The sequence below is a fragment of the Callithrix jacchus genome, chromosome 7, assembly GCF_049354715.1.
Source record: "Callithrix jacchus isolate 240 chromosome 7, calJac240_pri, whole genome shotgun sequence".
Taxonomy (NCBI): Eukaryota; Metazoa; Chordata; class Mammalia; order Primates; family Cebidae; genus Callithrix; species Callithrix jacchus.
In genome coordinates, this window is record NC_133508.1 from 149,605,528 (window position 1) to 149,629,917 (window position 24,390).

At 38.1% G+C, this 24,390-nt stretch overlaps 1 protein-coding gene, 1 non-coding gene and 1 pseudogene across 5 annotated transcripts in view; 1 reads left to right on the plus strand and 2 right to left on the minus strand.

Moving 5' to 3' along the window:
- The window catches only part of RAP1A (RAP1A, member of RAS oncogene family), a 92,180-nt gene that overhangs the window by 21,576 nt on the left and 46,214 nt on the right, over positions 1 to 24,390 (plus strand). The gene's annotated exons all lie outside the window — the stretch shown is intronic.
- Positions 6,719 to 7,987, minus strand: LOC144577072 (keratin, type I cytoskeletal 18 pseudogene; annotated as a pseudogene).
- LOC118143365 (U6 spliceosomal RNA) lies at positions 8,858 to 8,960 on the minus strand. The gene has a single exon (XR_004727592.1). It is a non-coding gene; the product is annotated as a U6 spliceosomal RNA (small nuclear RNA).

A 24,390-nucleotide genomic window follows, 5' to 3' on the forward strand; every position in this document is an offset into this window, starting at 1 on the left:
ATGTCTCTACAAAAATTAAAACAAAAAGTTAGTTGGGTGTGGTGGCACATACCTGTCCCAGATACTCAGAAGGCTGAGGTGGGAGGATCGCCTGAGTGTGGGAGATTGAGGCTGCAGTGAGTCATGATTGTGCCACTGCACTCCAACATGGGTGACAGCCAGATCCTGTCTCAAAAAAACAAACAAAAAATGCCACTATTTTTATTAAGTGATATATTTTAAAAGGAATAAATACAGATAATGCCCTGAAAAGTACATATCAAGAAAAGAGTGCAAATGAGACAAAAATAGTGGTTATCAGTTTGCTGTGTATCCTTACAGAAGTTTCCTGTAAAAACATGCATATGTACATATATGCATGTATAGAAATAATTAGTTTTCTTTTTATAGTTCCTTTTGTTTTTAAGTCTTCAGATGTAGCAATGAGACATGAAGACTAGAAATGTTCTATACTAGCATGCTAGTAAAATTCCATTCTTCAGAGATAAGTTTTGTCAAGTTTCTCTCATCTTTCTGCGTGCTCCTCCCTTTACTCTTACTCTGTTCTTACCACTCTTCTCCTTGAGTGGAGAGAAGTATAGTATGGTGGGTTACAACGCTGGCTTGGCTATCCATTAGATTTAACTGGGAGCTTTGAGAAATATCCATGTTCTAACTCCACCATCCAGATTCTTTATTAATTGGTCATAATGATGCAGGGCATGTGGGAGGAGAACCTTTTTTATCTTAGCCTGCATATAAAAGCTTGCCTCAGCTTCAGAGTTCAGATATGGCCTGTGGGAGAGCAATGGTTGAATCAAAGGGGCCTTCTTTCTCAGTTTTTCTGCCTTCAAGAAGGAAGGGGTGTGTGTGTGTGTGTGTGTGTGTGTGAGCATGCACATAGGTCTTTGTAATCCTTTAAATTCTCTAAGAAATGTACCAGCACAGAATTTTAATTTATTTAGTATTGGTTCATCCGTAGAGTTTATATACTCTAATTCTAAAGAAAAACAATATTTGCACAGTACAGATTAAATAGACAAGAAGATGACTGGTAAGTCAATATAGTATTGTAGTTAACCACACTGCTGCTAGAGCCGCACGGCCTGAGTTATAATCCCAGCTCCATAATTCATGTCTTTTGAGCTTGGACAAGTTAGTTTTCACCTTTTTGCCTCATGTATAAAATGGGTACAACTATTTCCACCCGTAGATATGCTGTGAGGATTAAAAATACTAGTAGATGTAGGCCGGGTGCAGTAGCTTATGCCTGTAATCCCAGCACTTTGGGAGGCCAAGGCGGGCAGATCACCTGATGTCAGGAGTTCAAGACCAGTCTGGCCAACTTGGTGAAACTCTGTCTCTACAAAAATACAAAAATTAGCCAGGCATGATGGCAGGAGCTTGTAATCCCAGCTACTCAGAAGAATCTGGGTGGAAGAATCGCTTGAACCCGGGAGGCAGAGGTTGCAATGAGCTGAGATCGTGCCATTGCATTCCAGCCTGGGTGACAGAGTGAGACTTCATCTCAAAAAAAATATATACTGGTAGATGTAAAGTTCTCAAAACAGTATTTTATGCATAGTAAATATGCAATAAATAACATTAGTTTATTCCTTTTCTTATATCCTATTTTCTAAGATTTCTTACCCCTTTCTTGTTCATTCCTCCTGAAGTTAATACTTCCTCTGATAAAGTAGAGTAGATGTTAGCTAACTTTTTTTGTAAGAGGCCAGGTAATAAGTACTTTAGGATTTTGGTGCCATATGGTCCCAGTTGTAGATATTCAACTCTGCTGTTACAGGGTGAAAGCAGCCATTTACATAAGCAACTGAGAGTGGTTGTGTCTCCTTTATTTATGGACACTGAAAGTGAATTTTATATAATTTTCATGTTACAAAATATTTTTTTAGAAAAACATGCAAGAATATAAAAACCATTCTTCGTTCACAAACCACACAGAAACAGACAGTGGCCCAGATTTGGCCTGTGGCTCTTAGTTTGCTGGCCCCTGAAGTAGGGTAAATGAACCTGCACATTCTGACAACAGTTTTAGACATCTCTTCTTTCTTGGGCATGCTTTCATTCTTTAACTTCTCTGTACTTCGGGAAAATCTAGAAAGTTCATTTTTTGGCATCAGGTTTGGAACTTTAAAATTCTGTTCACAGCTTTGAACTTAAGCTAGCACTATGTGAAACAGTGAAACTTTGTGGACTCTTTTCTCCTCAAACAGTGACATACATGATTGTATTTAGGGTTCTTTTGGTTGCTCACTGGAGATTTTATTCTTTGGTGCAAATTTTAACTTAAATGTCTCGTGGATGTACACGAAACTGGTCCCTTTATCTCACAGTCATAGCAGCAAGCAAATGACAACCCATGCTTATTGTCAGCACCAGTATGTAGTAGGTTTTCTATCAGTCAGAGAACTGGACAGATACCTACAGAACCTGTAAGGCAATACACACATTCACACACCATACACACACACACACACCCCCCCCCACATACACACTCTGTCTCACTCTCTCTCATACATTATGTAAACGGGTTTATTTCAACCATACACACATACCCCCCCTCCCTCCCCCCACTCATACATTATGTAAATAGGTTTATTTCAAGGAATTGGCTTATATGATTGTGGGGACTGGAAAGTCCAGAATTTATTGGGCAGGTCAACATGTTGCAGATTTTCTAACTGAAGCTGATAATGCAGTCTTGCAGTAGAATTTCTTCTTCAGCAAAACCTCAGTTTTGCAATGAAGCCTTTTCAGCTGATTGGATGAGGCCTACCTACCCACATTACGGAGGATAATTTACTTAAAGTCAACTGATTGTGGATGTTAACCACAATTAGATAATACCTTCATGGCAACACCTCTATCCATGTGAATAACTGGATACTATAGTGTAGCCAAGTTGACATGTACAGCTAACCGTTACACAGTCCAGTAAATATTTCTCCAATAAAAGGATAAACAAATGGCTGAAATGGTTAATTTAAGCAGAAAAAAATGTTTATTTGAAGGATGTTAAATAACAGAATTTAAGTGAAAAATGAGCACTTAAGCTTCAAGAAGTCCCAAGAAGAACCAGTGCAGTTTGCAGGGGTAGGGACCTAGGTAGTAGTAAGGAACAATGTCTTTGGTATACCACAGTCATAATGAATCAGCTCTAGACATTTTCCTTCCTCACATCACTCTTAAGATTGAGCTTCCTGAGAAACAGCCTGATTGGTGTGAGTTTAGGTTATGTGTCTCCCTTGCCCAGCGAAACGTGGGAACACCTTGACTGACATTCTCACCACAGCTGCGTTCAGGAAGACAAGGATTGTTTCCCAATAAAGTGTCACAATACTATTATCAAAAGAAGGAGGAATACTAGACATGCACAAATAACAGATGTCCACTTTGCCAACTCTTGATATCTGCCCACATAGAGGGACGGCTGGTAAAACTGACATGTATCAGAGCCAGATCATGTAAAACATTACAAGCCCTGATAGTGAGCGTGGGACTTATCCTCTAGAATAATGACACCTTTTGTGAGGGTGGGTGAGGGTCATAGATCTCTTTGAAATTTTGAAAATTTTGGGCCACATATTGGGCCCTCTTCTCTCCTAGAAGATTATACCTATACTTTAAAAAAGATCTGTTTCTGTTTTGTTTTGCATAACATTTCAAGAGTTTGTTTTACCTCTTAAAGTACATAGTTGGTGGGAAGAGGAGATAGTCTCTTTACCCGAAAAACAATCAGAATATTATGTCTCTCTCAGCTTCTGATATTTGCACTCCTGATTCTCCTTAATCTCTTTGATTTCTCTTGGAGGAATTTGGTTAAGAGATGATGAGGGCCTTATTAACACACTGTGGAAAAGGGGCTAAAAAGAATTTACAATTTAAAGAATTATTTAGGAAACAAAATATGGAGAACTAGTTCAACTGTTGATTATATATGGGGAGTAGAGTCAAGTATGGCTTATAGGTTTCTAGCTTGTAGGAAATGCAGGGGAAATATACAGGGCAGGTTGAAAGGTTGACCTTAAATGTGAGGAGAGACAACTTCATTCTTTGAATGGGACTTTAGGAAAAAAGATGATAGTAACTGGATTTAAGTTTATCAAGAAGGGAGGGCATGAGAGAGGAAGTGAAGAAGAGATTGGTAAAACTATTGATGTGTAGTACTGAGAGTCCAGGTGAGATTTCAGACCAGAAATTAGAAATAGTGACATCAGTTATGTAGTAATATATTCTCCAGCAATGAATAGAAAATTTAAGATTCACTAACAGTTGATGTTAGACTGGCTAATTGGGGGTGAAACAACAGGAATACATGGAATAGAGGAGTATGAGCAAAGACTAACTCAGACAAAGAAGGTGGCGTACAGAAAACTTACCCCTGCTTCGTGCTGGGCACATAAATAAGTTTTGTAGATACCGCTTTATTTACTCACATAACTCTGTGAGCCAGGCACTGTTATCCCCATGATGAAACTGAGGCACAGAGAGATTAAGACACTTGACTAGGATTACAGAGTTAGTAAGTGGCAGAACGGGGCTTTAAAACCAGGAAGTTAGGTTCCAAAGTCTATGTTCTTAACTACTAAGCTATACTGTTGATCACCCTTGGAGTCCAGGGTTAGGAGAAAAGGAAGGGAAGTCATAAGCTGGGAGAAGATGAACGGCTCAGGGCTCAAAGTTGATGCTTCATTGAGGTGGAAAACCTGTGCTGTGGGGTTTTCCGCAGATTATAATATGTGCATACCTGTTTATATCAGGTTAGGTGCTGAAAAAAAGGTAATTAATTTAGACATGTACCAGTTATTCTTTCAAGAGCATTTTTGCAGAGCAAATATGGGTCATATTTGCACTGCACAATTCTTTTTACTCCATTTTTATACAATAGAGGGCAGTAAGGAATTCTTGTACAAATAAACCTATTTTCCTTTTGTACCTCCTACCATAGTCATATTTTGATAGAACCCTTAGTAAATGACCAGGTTGCACGCAACATAACACGGGTTTGGCAAGCTTTTAAAAATGTTAGTGTTTCTGTATCCGCTAGTATACCTCTGCCCATTTAATAGGAGATCACTGCCAATTAGAGCTAGTGATGTTTTGTTTTAATTTGGAGAGAGAGCATGTCTCTGTCTTTAAATTCTCTGTCACTTTTCCTTTTTGTAAAAAAAAAAAAAAAAAAAAAAAAAAAAAAAAATTGACGCCCAAATGATAAATAAATTTGAGGAAATGCAGACTAAAGGAATAAAAACTGAACGTGTCCACTGGAGTGGAATACCTTCTCAATACAGAACTGCTTGATTTGTTTTCTTCCTGTTTGGCTTTTTCCAAGTTTTTGTTCCCCAAGATAACATTAATCAAACTAGCACTTTGAGAAATGGAGTTAAAATATTTTTTCTTGTTAAATTTCAGTAACTGGTCCTATTTTCCTTTGTTGCTCACTGTCTCATACTGTTAGGTCAGGGTCTCCAACCACCAGGACACAGACTAGTTATTAATGGTCCATGACCTGTTAGGAACCAGGCTGCACAGCAGGAGGTAAGCAGTGTTGAGGAGCCTGAGCCCCTCCTCTTGTCAGATCACCAGTGGCATTAGATTCTCATAGGAGTGCGAACCCTATTGTAAATTGTACATGCACATAATCTAGGTTGCACACTTCTTATGAGAATCTAATGCCTGTCTCCCAACACCCGCAGATGGGACTGTCTAGTTGCAGGAAAACAAGCTCAGGACTCCCACTGATTCTACATTATGATGAGTTGTATAATTATTTCATTATATATCACAATATAATGATAATAGAAATAAAATGCACAATAAATGTAATGTGTTTGGATCATCCTGAAACCATCTCCCACACCCAGTCCAGTCTTGTGGAAATATTGTCTTCCATGAAACTGGTTCCTGGTGCCAAAAGTTTGGGGGCCACTGCCTTAAATTGCATAGATAAACATAATAGATATTTTTGGTTATATCAGGGACTGTTATAATATTTTTTTCTGTATTAATCTAGATATTGAGTTAAAGCTCAACATGCTTTACAGATTGATATGGCTGATTTTTCAGTTATTTGCTTCTTGCCACTGTAAGGTTTGTTAGAATCAGGGCTCCAGATCTTTTTTTTTTTTTCCTTTTAAATTAAGAGATGAGGTGTTGCTCTGTTGCCCAGGCTGGTCTCCAACACCTAACCCCTTGTCACCTTAGCCTCTCAAAGTTGTTGGATTACTGACATGAGCCAGTGTACCTGGCCGGGGATCTAGATCTAATACATGTTAAGATCATAGCTTTTAGAAAGTTTAGTCATAGGTGTTTAATTGTAGTTTCTTCCTTTGAACCCCAAACTTCAAGGTGTTTAGTAATACTTCTAAGGTCTGTGTTCAGGTGGTTTTGGTTTGACTATAAATATCTTTTTCTGTTTAACATTTATTAGTTCAAATCTAGATCACAAGCTGTCTGTACTCTTGTAGAGAATTTTATTTTATTTTAAAATTTTGTTTATTTATTTAGGAGACAGAGTCTTGCTCTGTTGCCCAGGCTGGAATGCAGTGGCACAATCTTGGCTCACTGGAGCCTCCACCTTCCAGGTTCAAACAATATATACGTGTGTGTGTTTGTGTGTGTGTGTGTGTGTGTGTGTGTGTGTGTGTATAGACATCCAATGACCTCTGAACTTTTTATTGGCCTTCTGCTCCCCAAAGGGTATCCTGCTTCTACTGGCTTAATGTCTCAGAACTTTGGTATCATTGGTCTCAGATATCACTTTGCCATCCACTATCCAGCAGGTGGTGGTCTTTTGGATGGTTTAGATGGAGTTGCTGCTGTCCAGGGCATCGCTAAGATTAAAGTCCTCGCCATCTTCCAACAGGCGGTGGTAGGTGGCGATCTCAGCCTCCAGCTTGACCTTGATGTTCAACAGGACCTTGTACTGCTTGGCCTGGCACTGCTTCTCTGCCCAGGTCTGTGCCAGTTCTGGCTCTTCCAGGTGCAGCAGGATCCCGTTGAGCTGCTCCATCTGCAGGGAGTAGCGGGCCTCCACTTCCCTCAGGCTGTTCTGTAAGCTGGCCTTCAGATTTCTTATTGAGTCCAGGTCGATCTTTAAGGACTGCATTGTACGTCTTAGCTCCATGAGCATCATCTCAGCAGCTCCAACCTCAGCAGACTGCATGGCGACCACTATCATGTCCTCTTCAATCTGCTGAGGCCAGTACTTGTCTAGCTCCTGTCGGTTCTTCCAAGCTAGCTCATTGTCTTAGGCCTGGATGTCTGGCCATCATCTTGGACAGGTCCTGAGATTTGGGAGCATTTACCTCCACAGTCAACCCAGAGCTGGTACTTGGGGCTTGTAGGCTTTTTACTTCCCCATTGTGCTTCTTCTGCATGAAGAACAGCTCCTCCTTGAGAGCATCGATCTCTGTTTCCAGCTGCAGCCAAATGATATTGGTGTCATCAGTGACCTTTCAGAGTCCATGGAGGTCACTCTCCATAGACTGGGACATGGCCAGCTCTGTTGCATACTTGACTCTAAAGTCATCAGCGGCAAGACGGGCATTGTTGATTTGCAGAATGATGCAGGCGTTGTCCACAGTATTTATGAATGTCTGATCCCTCAGGTCCTTGATGGTTTTGAAGTAATGGCCCCAGTTTCTGAGCTGGGGTCCCTTCTTCTTTAGGTACTCCCAGATTTTGCTCTCCAGGAACCGAGCTCTGTCGAGGTAGGGGGCCAGGAGGTTGTTCAGGCCTTGCATGGTATCCTTCTTCTTCTGGATGCTTCCTATTCCTGCCAGACCCCTGGCCATCCCCTCAGCCAGGCCCCCGGAACTATCCTGGAAGCTGGTGGAGTGGGACACGGAGGTCTGGGAACCAGAGCCCCCAGTGCCTGCTTAGACGCTAGCCATGCTGTTGACCAGCTGGGCGCCATAGCTGAGCACATGGACAGAGGTCAGGGACTGTAATTGGTGGGTAAGGTGGAGAGAGAGGTGAAGCTCATGCTGTCTGGAGAGGAGAGCGAGAGGATAGGGCTCAGGCTTTGCTGACAGCCAGAATATTAGATATTATCATTGCTTAATATCCCTTTCTTCTTTTGCTGTTGATAATCAAAACTTTATTACTGATTCTGACTTGATTTTTGAGGTTTTGTTCCCATAGAATTTTTAGTAGACAGGTTAATATTTAAAGGAATATTTAATATGTGATTTCTTTCAGCTAGAATAAGCTGAAGGTGCAAAAGAATGAATGTTGTCTTAGGTTCCTAAGACCTAGGAAACTGGCCTGAATGCTTTTAAGCAGTTGGTTAACCTTTAGGCCATTCAGAATGTGAGAACAGTTTGGGATGATTTTCATTCCTCTGTTAGGCTTAAAAAAGAATCACCACATTGTTCACTGATGTCATTAAGGCTGTTAGGAAAAGTGTTTGTTTTAAGTATGAAGACCCCAGAGAACTCTTGTTTATGCTTACTTTAATAATGAAAATGTGGTTTTGATTTAAAATTCTTCTAACAATATATATGAGAAACATTTGTAGTGTGCTTTTTTAATTTTTTACATACTTTTACAGAGTTTGTCTTATTTGATCTTCACAGTTCTGTGAAAAAGGTAGGACAGATAGTGTCACTCCTCCTTTTAAAGATGAGAAGTTTGGGCTTCAAAGAAAGCCAGTGACTTGCCGTGAGATAAATAGCTAGTTATGTCTGCTATCTAATACATCAGTTTTCATTCTCCTATATCAAAGAGTTTCTGTGCAGAAAAACTTCCACATGATTTACTTATAATTTCTAAAATGTAAAATTCAAATTGTTTAAATTTCTGTCCTTTCAGCATTTACCAGAAATGTATGCCATTTTAAAAAACAGACAATTAAAAAAATATGGAATGCTTCATGAATTTGTGTGTCATCCTTGCACAGGGGCCATGTTAATCTTCCCTGTGTCATTCCATTTTCAGTATATATGCTGCCGAAGCAGTCACGGCTTAATCTTTTTTAGAGCAGTTTTAGGTTTACAATAAAATTTAGCAGATTCCTAATGTGTCTTCTGCCCCCTCACATGCATAATCTCCTCCATTATCAACAATTCCCTTACCAAATGAGTACATATGTTACAGCTGATGAACGTACATTGACACATCCTTACCATGCAGAGTCCATAGTTAACCTCAGAGTTCGATTTTGGTGTTGTGTATTCTATGGGTTTGGACAAATGTAAAATGTGTGTCCACCTTATAGTTTCATACAGATAGTTTTGCTGCCCTAAAAGTCTTTTGTGTTCCTGTCTTTTTTTTGTTTGCTGTTTTGGCTATATATAAAGTATATAGTCAAAAGAGGGACAGATAGCAATTTGTTCCACATTGTATTACCGTAATTTTAATCTTGTTTGTAGTTTTGGGATTTAGAAATACTTGATTCAGAAGTATATATTTAATTGATTATAATTTTGCCTCTAAAGGCATTATGAAAGAGTCTCTGATTCTTAACAAAATTCGTAAAGTTGCCCAGTTTCAAAAAAGAAAAATGACTTTGTACTTTTAATAATCACGTAAAAAATGAATACGCTTTATATTGCATAATGCCTGTGGGGAGATAAAAGAGTGTGTGTGTGTGTGTGTGTGTGTGTGTGTGTGTGTGTATTTGAGACACAGTCTCGCTCTGTTGCCCAGACTGTAGTGCAGTGGCGTGATCTTGGCTTGCTGCCACCTCCGTCTCCCAGGTTCAAGTGATTCTTTTATACCTTAGCCACCCGAGTAGCTGTGGTTATGGGCATGTGCTACCATGCCTGGCTAATTTTGTATTTTTAGTAGAGACAGGGTTTTGCCACGTTGGCCAGGCTGGTCTTGAACTCTTGACCTCAAGTGATCTGCCTGCCATGGCCCCCCAAAGTACTGGGATTACAGGCATGAACCATGACACCCAGCCCCTCAAATATATATATATTTTTAATTGACTTCTTTTTGCAAAAAGCTTAGTTCAAGTATTTTTATTTCTATTTCTTTTTTGAGATGGAGTTTTGCTCTATCACCCAGGCTAAAATGTAATGGCGCGATCTCAGCTCACTGGAACCTCTGCCTCCCAGGTTCAAGCAGTTCTCCTGTCTCAGCCGCCCAAGTAGCTGGGACTACAACTACAAGTGAGTGCTGCCATGCTTGGCTGATGTTTGTATTTTCAGTAGAGACCGGGTTTTGCCATATTGACCAGGCTGGTCTCGAACTCCTGACCACAGGTGGTCCACCTGCTTCAGCTCCCAAAGTGCTTGGATCACAGGCATAAGCCACCATGCCCAACCCAGTTCAAGTATATTTAGAACCTCTATTCTTGTAGTCATAGACCCTGTATAAATCTCTATCTGGCAATACAAAATAATCCTTACCTTGCTTTCGGCAAAGTTGATGTTGATAACAAACGCAAGGCTAATTATGAAATTATTAGAGGAGTTTCACCAAACTTTGGTCGAAGACCTGTTTTGTATGGCCCTCATGCTAAGAAATGACTTTTACTTTTTAAAGAGCTGTTTTTAAAAAATAAGAAATAAACAAAGAATAATATGTAACATAGGCCATCTGTGGCTCACAAAACGTAAAACATTGACTATCTAGCTCTTCACAGATAAAAAGTTTGCTGCCTGTGTATTAGAAGAGTATGTATCGTAAAATAAAATGTAAACAGAGACCTTAGGGAAATGCAAATCAAAACCACACCGAGATGTGACTTCATACCCCTAGGATGGCTATGATTTAGGGATGAAAAAGGGCAATGACAAGTGTTGGCCAGGATGTAGAGAGATTGGAACTCTCATACATTGCAGATGAGAGTGTAAAATGGTACAGCTACTGTGGAAAAGAGTTTGGCAGTTCCTGAGAAAGTTAAACATATGCTAAAGAGATGCAAAGAAAAATTTTAAAATAAATAAGTAAGAGAAAAGCATAGAGCTATCATATGACCCAGCAGTTTCGCTGCTAGGTGTATACCCAAGGGAATTGGAAACGTGTGTACACTAAAACCTGCACAAGACTGTACATTACAATAAACAAAAAGCGGAAAAAATCCAAATGTTCATCAACTGATAAACAAAATGTGATATAGCCATAGGATGGAATATTATTCACCCATAGAAAGAATGAAATACTGACACACACTTCATCATTGATGAAGCTTGGAAACGCGCTAAGCACAAAAACCAGAAACAAAAGGCCAAATGTTGTATGATTCCATCTGTGTGAAATGCATAGAAAAAACACATCTTTGGAGACAGTAGGTAGATTAGTGGTTGCCAGAGGCCGTGGGGAGGTCAGATAGGGAGTGACTGTTCATGGATATGTTTTTTTTTTAGGGTGATGAAAATATTCAGGAATTAGATAGTGATGGTGGTTATAACAGCCTTGTGAACATAATTTTTAAAACCACTGAATTGTATACCTAAAATGGTGGATTTTACAGTATATGAATTATATCTCAACAAAAGAAAATGTAACCAGAGATTAAGTAGTATAAACGAGGTAATGAGAGGTCAGGGAGAAAAAAGAAGACTGTAGGCATGAATTAGTGGATGTGACTCTGAAGTTGGGGCTTGAAATGTACCCCAAAAGGCATATAGGATTTGGATAGATAAAGCAAGTGGGTAAGGTAGTACTTAGGAAGGGGTCTAAACCAAGATACTGTTTGACAGAAGAGAAGTTGCAAGATGTAAGAGGAAGAAAAGACAAGGTGAGTCTCTCGTTTTCATGGAGCCTCTAAACTGGCATATTAACTGATCTGGCCCGCTAAGAATAATGCTTTGCACAATTATTTTCATGGGATAAATTGCATATCTTTCTAGTCTCGGGCAAGAATTTTTTATTCCAGCCAGAGAGCAAGAGCCCTTTAAAGACTCTCTGCCATGGTATTTTTAACAGGTTACTGTAAGGATTTTAGTTCACTGCATATGCTTTGTGGAATTTGCTGCCATCTTTTTTTTAAACCTATTTAAAATCATACAAAGTGTCTATCAGGTTTTGTTATTTAAAACAAACCTCCCCCCTTAATACTGTTCCTTATACTTGCCATTTCTATAAAGTTCTTTCATGTATACTGTTTTATTTAATCCTTCCACCACACCTGAGTTAGGTGACATCATTCCCATTTTAAAGATCAAAGAGGCCATATAATGGGAGCCAGGATGGGAGCACTGGAGACAGAATGCCTAGGTTCAAATTCTTGTTCTGCCGTTTACTAGTCGTTTTGTAAGTTTTGAGTTGTTGAACTTCTGTAGGTCATATGTTTTCTCTTGTCTGAAGTGGTGATCATAATTAGTATCATAAAGTTGTTTTAAGTAAGTTGACTAAAAGTAAAATTCTTAGAAACATGCTTGCACACAGTATGCCCTTCATAAGTGTTAAAGTGTTATTTATAGATCACAAAAATTGAGTAAGGTTAAGAAGTCCAGAGCCTTCCAGTTGGTAAGTGATTAAATTAGGTAATTAGGTAATCTGAACCTAAGTCCTACTTGCTAATTTATCTAGTTGCCTTTACCATATTTTGTTACATGTTTATTTACTTATTGGACATAAAATTATTAACCTTCTAAACTTTAATTTAAATGTAGACTGTCTGAGTGCAGTGGCTCACACCTATAATCCTAGGACTTTAGAGGCTGAGGTGGGAGGGAATTGCTTCAGGTCAGGAGTTCAAGGCTACATTAAGCTATGATTGCGTCACTGCACACCAGCAGTGACAGAGCGAGATTCTGTCTGAAAAAATAAATGTGGGCCAGATCATAGACCAGGTAGTTATAGCAAAAGAGAGTTGCTAAATACCTCACAACAGAATTTCCATTCTTAACCCAGTCTTTGCTTTAATCCATTGGTGCCCAGTCCTTAGAAGTTAAAAACCAAACTTAAGAGCTATGAGGGGAAAAAATTATAGTGGAAAACATAGATTTAATGCAAAATAACTGAAAAAGTTACAAAAAAGAAAAGAAAGAAAGAAAAAAACAAATTAACAAAAATTAACTTGATGGTGATAAACAGCTAAAAGCAAATAACATCTGAGGGAAGACCTGGGATAATCAATCAAAAAAGTGGTTATTTTTAATAAATAGACTGCTTGATAGGGACAAATTTTTTTAAAGATAAATTTAAAAAAGGCATTCACAAAAGAAAAAAACACATGACTGATAAATATTTGAAAACTTTAACCTCACTAGTTAATCAGAGAAACTTAGAGTAATAAAATTTTGATAATACAATTAACAAAATAAGAATATTTATGTTGAAACTCTGGACTATTAGGGATATGGTGAAATGGCACCAACAAATTCCTGATTGGAATGTCAATTGATAAAACCACTAATCTCCATGAAGAACCTTAAAAACGTTCCTAGTCTTCGATTGAGTAAGTAGAGTTTCATGTGAGAATATAACCCAGAGAAAAAAATGACAACTGGATTATATAAGTAAAGTGTATTATATAAGTAAAGATTTCTTGCAGCATTGTCTATAATAATATATAAATAAGCATTATCTATAATAATAGAAAACACTTGGACATACCCAGCAAGAAGGACAGTTAAATTACTGTACATTTATTGTAATATCTATTAAATAGTTAGGAAAAACTTCAGTGACCCTGAAGAAAGATGAAGTAATATTGGCGTGGGGAGCGGGGGGCGGGGAATAAAAAAGATTCAGAATTGCAACACTTTAACCTCTAATGTCAAGCAGTAAACCTAGTCTTGAGAACAGTTCATTCTGGATAAATACTTACTGAGTTGCTCTTAAATGTTTAATTTACCGAGTACCTTCTATAAAAGTAAATAAGGCAAAACCCCTTTTGAAACCGCATTCCCCTTTCCCTTGTAGTAGTGACCACCCAATTTTTCTATTCTTCCTTGAAGCAGATGCCTCAAAAAAAATTGTCTCGTACTGCTGTCTCCCGATTTCTTCCCTCCCAGTCTTTCCTAAACCCAGTCGTGTTTTTGTCCTGGGTTACTGCACTGCAATTGGTTTATCAAGTCTCCAGTGACCTCCAGTGGTCAAGTTCTCAGTCTCAGCTTACTTTACATGTCAGCACTTGACAGCTGATCAGATCCTCCTCTTTGAAATATTTTATTCTCTTTATTCCAAGAAACTATACACATGGTTTCCCCCAGCCCGCCACCCCACCTCACTAGTTGCTCTTTCTTGACCTGCTTTGATGGCTCCTCTGCTCTGATTTTTTTTTTTAGTTAATATGGAGAATTGCATTGTATTTTTTATATTGTGGTAAAATACACATAACTTAGACCATAGTAATTATTTTTAAGTATGCAATTCAGTAAAATCAAGTATATTCACATTGTTTTGCAGACTTGACTTACCACCATTTTCAGAACTCTTTATTTTGCGTAGCTGAAACTCGATCCCATTCAACAATAATTCCCCATCCGCCTTTCTCAGTTCCCAACAACCACCATTCTATTGTCTGTCTCTGAATTTTTGACTAAGAGAGGTACTTCATAATAAGGGGATTAGGGATACCTATATGTCAAAATTGAAAACTTCTGTGCATCAAAGAACACATCAACAAGGTTGAGCATCCCTAATCCCAAAATTCAAAACGCTCTATACTCCATAACTTTTGAGTGCTGACATGACACCATGAAGTGGAACATTCTATTTCTTACCTCATGTAGTTTTCCGTCAAAATAGTCAAAACTTCGTTTTATGCACAAAATTATTAAACATACTATATAAAACTACTTCCAGGCTATGCGTATGAAGTATATATAAAACAAAAGAATTTTGTGTTTAGACTTGGGTCCCATTCCCAGTATAACTCATTATATATATGCAGATATTCCACAACCTGAAAATATTTGAAATCTGAATCACTTCTGTTCCCAAAGGGGTGCTCAACCTGTAGTCCAGTTTATCTGTTTTTTCTTTTGTGCCTATGTTTTTGGTGTTTATCCAAGCAATCATTGCCAAATCCATTGTCATGTATCTTTCCTCCTATGTTTTCTTCCAAGAATTTTATGGTCTTGCTGTCTCACATTTAATCTTTGATCCATTTTGAGTTAATTTTTGTATGTGGTGTAGGGTAAGGGCCCAACTTTTCATTCTTTTACATGTGGGTATCCAGCTTTCCTAGCACCATTCTTTACCAATTGAATGGTCTTGGCCTCATTGTCAAAATCATTTGACCATATATGTGAGGGATTTATTTCTGGGTTTTCTATTTTATAAATTTTAATATGTTGTGTTTTCATTTTCATTCTGTTCAAAATACCAATATCCATTTTGATTTCTTTCTAAATATTTGGGGATTTTCTTGATCCTTTTGCAGCTGGTTTCTAATTTAATTCCATAGTAGTCAGAAAACATACTTTGTATGATTTAAATTTGTACAAATTTATTGAGACTTACTTTGTAATTTAGAATATGGTCTGCCGGGTGCGATGGCTCATGCCTGTAGTCCCAGCTACTCTGGAGGCTGAGGCTGGAGGATCGCTTGAGTCTAGGAGGTCTTGGCCTGTAGTATGCTATGCCGATTGGGATCGGCTGTCCCGCTAAGTTCGGCATCAATATGGTGACCTCCTGGATGCGGGGGACCACCATGTTGCCTAAGGAGAGGTGACTCGGCCCAGGTCGGAAACGGAGCAAGTCAAAACTCCCGTGCTGGTCAGGCACGGTGGCTCACACCTGTAATCCCAGCACTTTGGGAGGCCGAGGCGGGTGGATCACAAGGTCAAGAGATCGAGACCATCCTGGTCAACATGGGGAAACCCCGTCTCTACTAAAAATACAAAAAATTAGCTGGGCATGGTGGTGCACACCTGTAGTCCCAGGTACTTGGGAGGCCGAGGCAGGAGAAATGCTTGAACCCAGGAGGCGGAGACTGTGGTGAGCCGAGATCACGCCACTGAACTCCAGCCTGGGTAACAAGAGTGAAACTCCGTCTCAAAAAACAAAAACAAAAACAAACAAACAAAAAAACCTCCCGTGCTGATCAGTAGTGTGATCACATCTGTAAATAGCCACTGCACTCCAGCCTGGGCAACATAGCGAGACCCCATCTTTAAAAAAAAAAAAAAAAAAAGAATATGGTCTATCTTGGCTTTTTCTCGTGTACTTGAAAATAATGTATATTCTTTTGTTGAATAAACTGTAATCATGCATCACTTAACAGGGATGTGTTTGGAGAAATATATCAGACGATTTGCTAAATTAATCCCTAAGTAGTTTATTTCTTTTTAGATACTTTTGTAAATGATTTTTAAATTTTATTTTCCACCTCTTTGCCAATATGTAGAAATACAGTAACACATCACTAACAGCATATCTCCTAACTATGGTTACACACCAATGCAGACCAGCCTGGGCAACAGAGCCAGACCTTCTCTCTAAAATGAGTAAATCAATAAAGTAAATAAAAAATAAAGTAAAGCAGTCAATTAATTCAACCTGAGCTTATTGTAACTTTTTTACTTTATAAACTTTTTGACTCCTGTAATAACACTTAGCTTAAAACACATTGTCCAGAAATATTTCCTAGACAATGTTTCTGTTCAGAAATATTTCCTTTCTTTATATTCTTATTCTGTGAAGTTTTTTTATTTTAAAAATGTTTTACTTTTATTTAATTTTTAAAACTTTTTTGTTAAATCTAAGACACACACACACACATATTCACCCAGGCCTACACTGGTTTAGGATTATTGAGATGTCACTAGGCCATAGGAATTTTTCAGCTCCATTATAATCATGTGGGACCGCCATCACATATACGGTCCGTCATTGGCTGAAACAGTGTTACGTGGTACCTGGCTGTGTTCTGTAAATGTCAATTAGATCCAATTGATTGATGGCGGTGTTTAGTTCAGCCAGTCTTACTGATTTTCTGCCTGCTGCATCTGTCAGTTACTGGCAGGGGTGTTGAGGGCTCCAGCTACAATAATGGATTCATATGTTTCTTCTTGCCGTATCCTTTTTGCCTCATGTATTTTGACACTGTTAGATGCATGCACATTAAGAACTGTTATGTCTTCTTGGAGAATCAATGCCTTTATCATTATGTAATATTCTTCTTCATACTTGATAACGTCCCTTACTCTGAAGCCTGCTTTGCCTTAGAATAGTATAGTTACTCTAACTTTCTTTTTATTCGTGTTAGCATGATAGATTTTTCTTCATCTCTTTACTTGCAGTCTGTGTACGGTAGTCCCCCCTTACCCATGGAGGATACATTTCAGGATTCTCTGTGGATGCCTGAAACCGTGGATAATATAGTACCAAACCTTATATATACTATGTTTTTTTTTCCTTTACATACCTACAATAAAGTTCAGTTTATAAATTGGTCACAGTAAGAGATTGACAACAATATCTAATAATAGAACAGTTCTAATAATATACTTTAATAAAAGTTATGTGAATGTAATCTTTCTCTCAAAATATTGTAGTATTTTTCAGACACCTGTTGACCATGGGTAACTGAAATTGCAAAAAGCAACACCATGGATGGGGGTAGTCTACGGTATTTATGTTTAAAGTGGGTTTCTTATAGACAGTATAAAATTGGGTCTTGTTTTTTTAGTCTATCCTGACAGTCTCTTTTAATTGCTATTGGATTAATATATATCTACCATATTTGTTACTGTTTTCTATTCATTGCCCTCCCTTGTTCTGTTTCTTTGTCTTCTGATTTCACTGGAATGTTTTATGTTACTTCATTTTTCCTCCTTGCTTACTGTATTGATTATACTTCTTTTTACTTTTCTCTTGGAATTGCAATATCCATTTACAACCAGTCCAAGCCTACTTTCATATAACATAGCACTTCATGGGTAGTGGAAGTACCTTATAACAGAATATTCTCAAATACTTATACCTGTCCCTTATAACATTGCTGTCATTCATTTCACTTTTCCATAAGCTCTAATCACCTAATAACTTGTTGCTGTTACTTTGAACAAACTGTTATCTGTTTAGATCAATAAAGGATAAGAAAAGTAAATGTAAAGTTTCTGATATGAATACTTTTCCTTCTTTTTGAAGAACTTTTCACATTTCTTGCACGGCATGTCTGCTGATAACAAATTCAGTTTTTGTTTGTCTGAGAAAGTCTGCGTTTCTCCTTCATTTGGAGGATAATTTCACTTGATACAGAGTTGTAACTTGGCTGTTTTTCTGAGAGCACTTCAAATACTTCACTTCACTTCACTTCTTGATTTCCTGGTTTCTGAATAGAAGTCTGATGTAATTCTTATCTCTGTTCTGCTATGGGTAAGATGTTTCTTCCCCCTTTGGCTTCTTTCAGCATTTTCTCTTTCCCTAGATTTTATGCAGTTCTGAATATACCTAAGCGTAGGTGTTTTGGTATTTATCCTGAACTTCCTGGGTCTGTGGTTTGGTGTCTGTCCTCTGTTTATTTTTTAGCAGTCTTTTTTCTCCCATCTCATCTCTTGGTTTGGCCTTGTCTTCAAAATGTATGTGGCAGTTAGCCAGTTCTTACTACCTCCATTGCTACTTCTTTGGTCAACATTCCTATCTCGGGATTTCAGTTCCCTTCTAGTTCTTCCTAATTCTGTCCTTGACCTTCTCTTTCACAACCAGAGAGATCTTTTAAAAATTTCAGTGGAAACTTGACACCCTGTACTCAAAACTGTCCAGTGACTTCCCGTGCATATCAAGTAAAAGCTTAAGTCCTTCCCATGCCTGAAAGCCTGTATTTTGTTTAATCTCTTACCTTTTCTTCTACTAGTGACTTCCTCATTGTCCTCCAATTATAGTGCCCTACTTGTTCCTTACTGAAGTCACCAGGCATCTCAAGGCTTTTCTGCTTCCCTCAGATGTCTGCCCAGCTCTGTTCTCTGACTGCCCATCATCTTTAGTTGCTTGCTCAAACATCACTCTTTTCTAGATTATAAACCTGCCTGCCATATGGACCGCGATCTCCCCGTTGCTGTATGTTCTCTGGAATACTTTACCAGCTGACTTGTCTCTGGCGGGAGAGTGCATGGCACATTGGAGAAGATGTAAGAAAGCCAGTGGGCTGGAGCATTGAGAATGAGAGGGAGTGCTGTTGTGAAATGAAGCCAGAATGGGAGTCAGGGACCCAACTGTGCAGACCCTTGTAGGCCACGTTAACATCTTTGGTCTTTATCTTTAAGGGAAATGGGAAATCACTGAAGTATCTGAACTGGAGGGATTTGGAGGAGGTCTCTAAGTGATTAAATTTGCCATTTTACAAAGTTCATTTTAGCTTCATTTTGACTGTATTGGCGGGGAAACGATGGGATGTAGGCAGATCAGGTGAGAGACTATTATAGTGATCCAGGTTGAGCGCCGATGGTAGCTTATTTAGTCTGTTATGGTTGATGGCCATACAAAAAGAATGTTTGAAACTCCCTGATTCTCTGAAAAAAATCCATTTATATACATCTGTGGTCAGCAGTTCACAACTCCTGATTGCCAGGTTAAGATTTCCAGTTTAGAGGATCTCCTTTTGGTTCCATGATGAGAAAATAGAATGGCTTTCCCAATGTAATTCTTCAGAATAAATGCTAGAAATTCTGTAAGTCAAATAGTTATATATCTTTTTTGTGTCTTTCTTAGCATTTGGCACAAAATCAGAGGTTCCTAATTCAGCTAATTATTATTTAATGGTCACTTCTAGATCCTGTTCATATTGATTCATCTCTCATGAAGGCAAAGCTTTAACTAATTTCCTTATTTTTCCCAGCCTTCTCTCATCTCAAAAAATTAAGTATCAGGACTAAGATTGTTCCTCAATAGGATGTTGTCAAGACAAAGGTGTCTATATGTCTGGTGTTATTTCTCTTCATAAAACTAGTAGCCTCTGGGGACAAACATTTGTGTAGAACTGTAGCACTTATGAGAATAGGAAACTAGTAACACTCTGGCCATACTAAAAAAGATTTGAAGCTCTTATGTGAGCAAACAGATTTAATAAACAGGGATTCTAATTTCTAATAGTCGTTTTCTAATGTGGCAGTGTTTTTATTAACTAAAACATTGATTCTCTCTTTTCACGTCAGTTTAGGGAGGAAAAAAGCATTAAGCTGCTGTACCTAAAATATGTTATTAAATATATTGTTTGCTTACCAGAAACCAGTGAGTTATCTTAGTCCAGCTTTGTTCTGTAAATAAAGAAGTTGAATATTAATGAGGACAAATAACTTGTCCAGGTTCACACAACTTATAGATCCTGATTTTGGACCAAGATAGTTCTGCAAAAGGCTGTGTGTGTGTGTGCGGAGGGTGGAGTGGGTGCGGTGTATGTGTTTTTGAGACAGAGTCTCGCTGGTGTGCAGAGGCGCGATCTTGGCTTACTGCAACCTCCGACTCTGGTTCAAGCAGTTCTCCTGCCTAAGCCTCCCGAGTAGCTGGCATTACAGGCATGCCCAGCTATTGCTGTATTTTTAGTAGAGATGGGGTTTCACCGTGTTGTCCAGGATGGTCTTGATCTTCTGACCTTGAGATCCTCCTGCCTTGGCCTCCCAAAGTGCTAGGATTATAGGCGTGAGCCACTGTGCCCAGCCAAGGCTCTTTGTTTTTGATCAGAGGTTGTTCATTTGGGTTCTCTAGTCTCCAGCTTTTCCCTCACTTCCCCCAGTGTGTATATGCTTTTCAAAGAACTGGATTTATGGGACTAAGGAGTCTAATAGTGTTAAGAATCAATACATTTGATTATATTGCCTCCTCGTTTGGGGTTCCTAATTGACAGTGCTTTCTGTTGTCTTACGTTACCTTTCCAAGTTGTTCTCAAAATACCAGTAACACTCTAGTTACATTAATAAAGTGGATAATTGCCAGGCACTCTCCTAAGTGCCACATGTGCATTGTCTCATTTGGTGTTCACAGCAACACTGCTGAACTCTGTATCTTTTCAGGAAAATAATGTATCCCTTACTTTACGACTAGCCCCCTATCTAAAGGGTCTCACCAGATTGTAAGGATTGCTTGGATTAATTGAGTTACTGAATATAGTGGAAAAGCTCTTAGCATTAGTGTTAGACAGAATCTAGCTTCGAATCCAAACTCAGCTCTTTTTTTCTTTCATTCAGTAAATGTTTATTGAGCATCTGCTATTTCCTAAGTACTGTTCTGGGCACTAGGAATGGCATCTTTATCTGCATTTTGAAGGGAAGATAATGTCTGCCTTGAAGGTTGCTAAAGACTAAGGAAAAGGCACTTAAAAAAAAGTTTGCTTCTTTGCCCTCCTAACTGATCTTTCTTCTCTAGTTTTTCATTCCTCTGTTGCAATCTACAGAGTACTCATAGCTTCTTTTCCCTCTCCTTCAAACTCTTGCTCAAAAGCTGTAGGAGGCTTTTCTCCTCTGATGGGAAAGTTTCAAGTTCATGGGATGTCGTAGAGGAACTTTTAAAACCATATATGGGCCAGGTACGGTGGCTCATGCCTGTAATCCGAGCACTTTGGGAAGCTGGGAAGGGTAGATCACCTGAGGTCAGGAGCTTAAGACTAGCCTGGCCAACATGGTAAAACCCTGCCTACAAAAAATACAAAATAGTTAGCCAGGTGGCACACGCCTGTAGTCCCAGCTACTTGGGAGGCTGATGAAGGAGAATTACTTGAACCCAGGAGGTGAAGGTTGCAGTAAGCCGAGATCATGCCACTGCACTCCAGCCTGGGGGACAAAGTGAGACTCCATCTCAAAAACAAAAACAAAAAACAAAACCACGTATGTACTAAGCCTTTCCTCTCTTAGCCTTTCACAGTAAATGCTCAGGCCACCTAGACTTTTTTTTTTTTTTAAATATAGTTTTTCCATTAGATCATCACAGATTTCCTTGAGTCTGTGCCTTTTTTCTGGAATTCCATGTATATAATATTCTGTCTACCTACACCCGCTTCCTCTCACAGAACTTCAAGAAATACATAGAAAGTACACAGTGAAAAATCTGTTTTTTCCCCCTATGTCCTGTCATCCCTCTGTTTCCTCCCCAAAGGTATTCTGTGCATATACAAGTTTATGTACATGTATGAATACAGGCAGATTATCATGTTAGATTGTGAACCCTGAAACCAGGCTGCCTTAGTTTAAATCGTAGCTTTTCTTCCTAGATAAGTGACTTTGGGGATATTACTAGTATCTGCCTCGTAAGCTTATGAGGATTTCTTACAGCACTTTTGCACTAAGCACTCAGTAAATTATTGTTGTGTTATTATATAACAGCATAATATATTCAAAAGAAAACAACATTTAAAATCTAGAGACATAGGTTTGAATACAGCTTCCTAATTACTTTATGCTTAAGTCATTTCATTCAAGTTAAGCCTTGTATGTTTCTTATCTTCATAATGGTGGTAATGACATATAGTTTTGGTTTTGATTACCTAAAAAAATAAAAAGGAAAGAGCATTGTAAGTGACAGAATACTATATAAAATTTAGTTGCTGTTGGTTACCTAGTTTTACTTTCCCTTCAAGGAAAGGTTATAACGTTATAGCTGGATAATAGCCTAAAAAACAAAGATATCAGAAACTTAGTTACAATTATGCATTTTTGCTTATAATTATTCCAAATTCATACTTTTTCATTAGCTTTGGGATGCTTTAGTTCTGGTCATATATAGGTTATGTGGCAGTGCTGTTAAGGGAATAAACTTAGACTAAATACCTATATTTATGGAAATGTAGATCTGTCAAGATTCCAGAATTGATACACTTAGCTATCCTTGGCATCATTTAGTAAACATGGCCAAATGTATCTTTTAAGGAAAATAATGTATTTTGGTCAACCTAGAAAGTATTAGTCATGGCCATACAATTTTTCTGCATGATTTACAAATGTTTTGTTTGCCTGCGATGATAACAGTTACTGAAGAATAGTCACTTTACTTAAGTAGATGGTAATATATGTAAAAAGCAGTCTTTCTTTTTCATTTCCCTTAGTCAAACATTTACTGGTGATGCACTTTTTGGTGATTTACTATGTTGCTAAAATAGGATACGCATTCACTGTTTTTTGACAGCTCATGGATCCAAGAGCACATGTAGTTCCCAGAGGCACTGAGTATAGGATATTTTTGGATACTGTGATATTCCCCTTTCTTCTCCTAATTAGAAGCATTCCCAGTATTAAACATTTAGGAGGAAAAATTATAGTCAAAGGAGACCATCTCTTTCATTTAAATCACTTTAATATGAAGAATATATTTTACTTTGGAGATTTAAACTGATTTAAAGTAACAATTTTGGTAACCTTTGGGTTTGTCTTGAAAGTATTTTCATTTCATTTGTTTCTGAAATACTTGTTTCTCTGAAGAGAGAAAATGCCTCAATCTGATGAGATAGTTATATGTAACCTTGATGACTGACAGTTTAAACTGAAATCAATAAGGAGAGAATATTTTGTAAATGCATTGAGACAAAGCATACAGGAAAGATGAAATTCTGTATGGTCTTTTGTTGAAGTCTTCAGAACAGTACAAGTGTTATTTGAGATTGTCAACTCATTTGCCTCATAATATGAAAATTCATAGTAGGGTAAACAAAGCTATTTAGATTTGAGTTTCACAAAAATGTTTACTTTCCTAGTTATCTTTCAGAAAAACATGCAGAATGATGACTCTCTTCTCAAATTCAGCATTTATACTAATACCTGCAAAACCTGTCATTTAGGGATTATTTGTACAATTCTATGTGGCAGTCCTCAGTCATACAACATGTGCACGTATTTATTAATTTCTATACGTAAGATCTGGAATTATTGAAACAATCTTTGACTTTTTTTGATAAAGAATTAGATTAAAACTTATAACAACATGGAAGTCATTCAATGTAAGAACTCAGATCACATTGCTGATATTCTAGAAATAGAATGTAAATTAGGTTTTAACAATAATTCTGAGATTATCATATGTGGCAAATAATTTGTATGATATTCAACACTCTAGGTAATCAAATCACAGAGATTTTTTAAAAAGCACTGATTTGCATTTGTGATCAGTATTGCTTAGGAAAAACACCCAATACTATAAAAGTGTATAAAGTTTTGACTCAAAGTAGTCAGGGAAGACTATCTTATGGAATTAATACTTGTGCTCAGATCCAAGGAAAGGAGTGGACATTATTAACTAAGTGAAGAAGGAAGAAGTCATTGCAGGCAGAGGGAGTAGCTTCTGCAAAAGCCCTGTGGCTGAAGGGAGCATATCAGGTTTAAGAAACTGAAAGATGGCCAGTGTGGCTGGCATAGAGTAAAGAGGGATATGGTGCCAGATGAAGTGGATGTGGGCCAAATCATTAGGAGCTTTGAGTTTAGTCTTTTCCCTGTGAGGAAAAGGAAATCATTTCATTTTCTGTTTTGAAAAGATCATTCTAGCTGCAATGTAGAGGAACCCAAGTGAAGAACAATGGACTAGTTAAGAGGCTATTTCAGTAGTCCCAGGAAGTTGCTTATA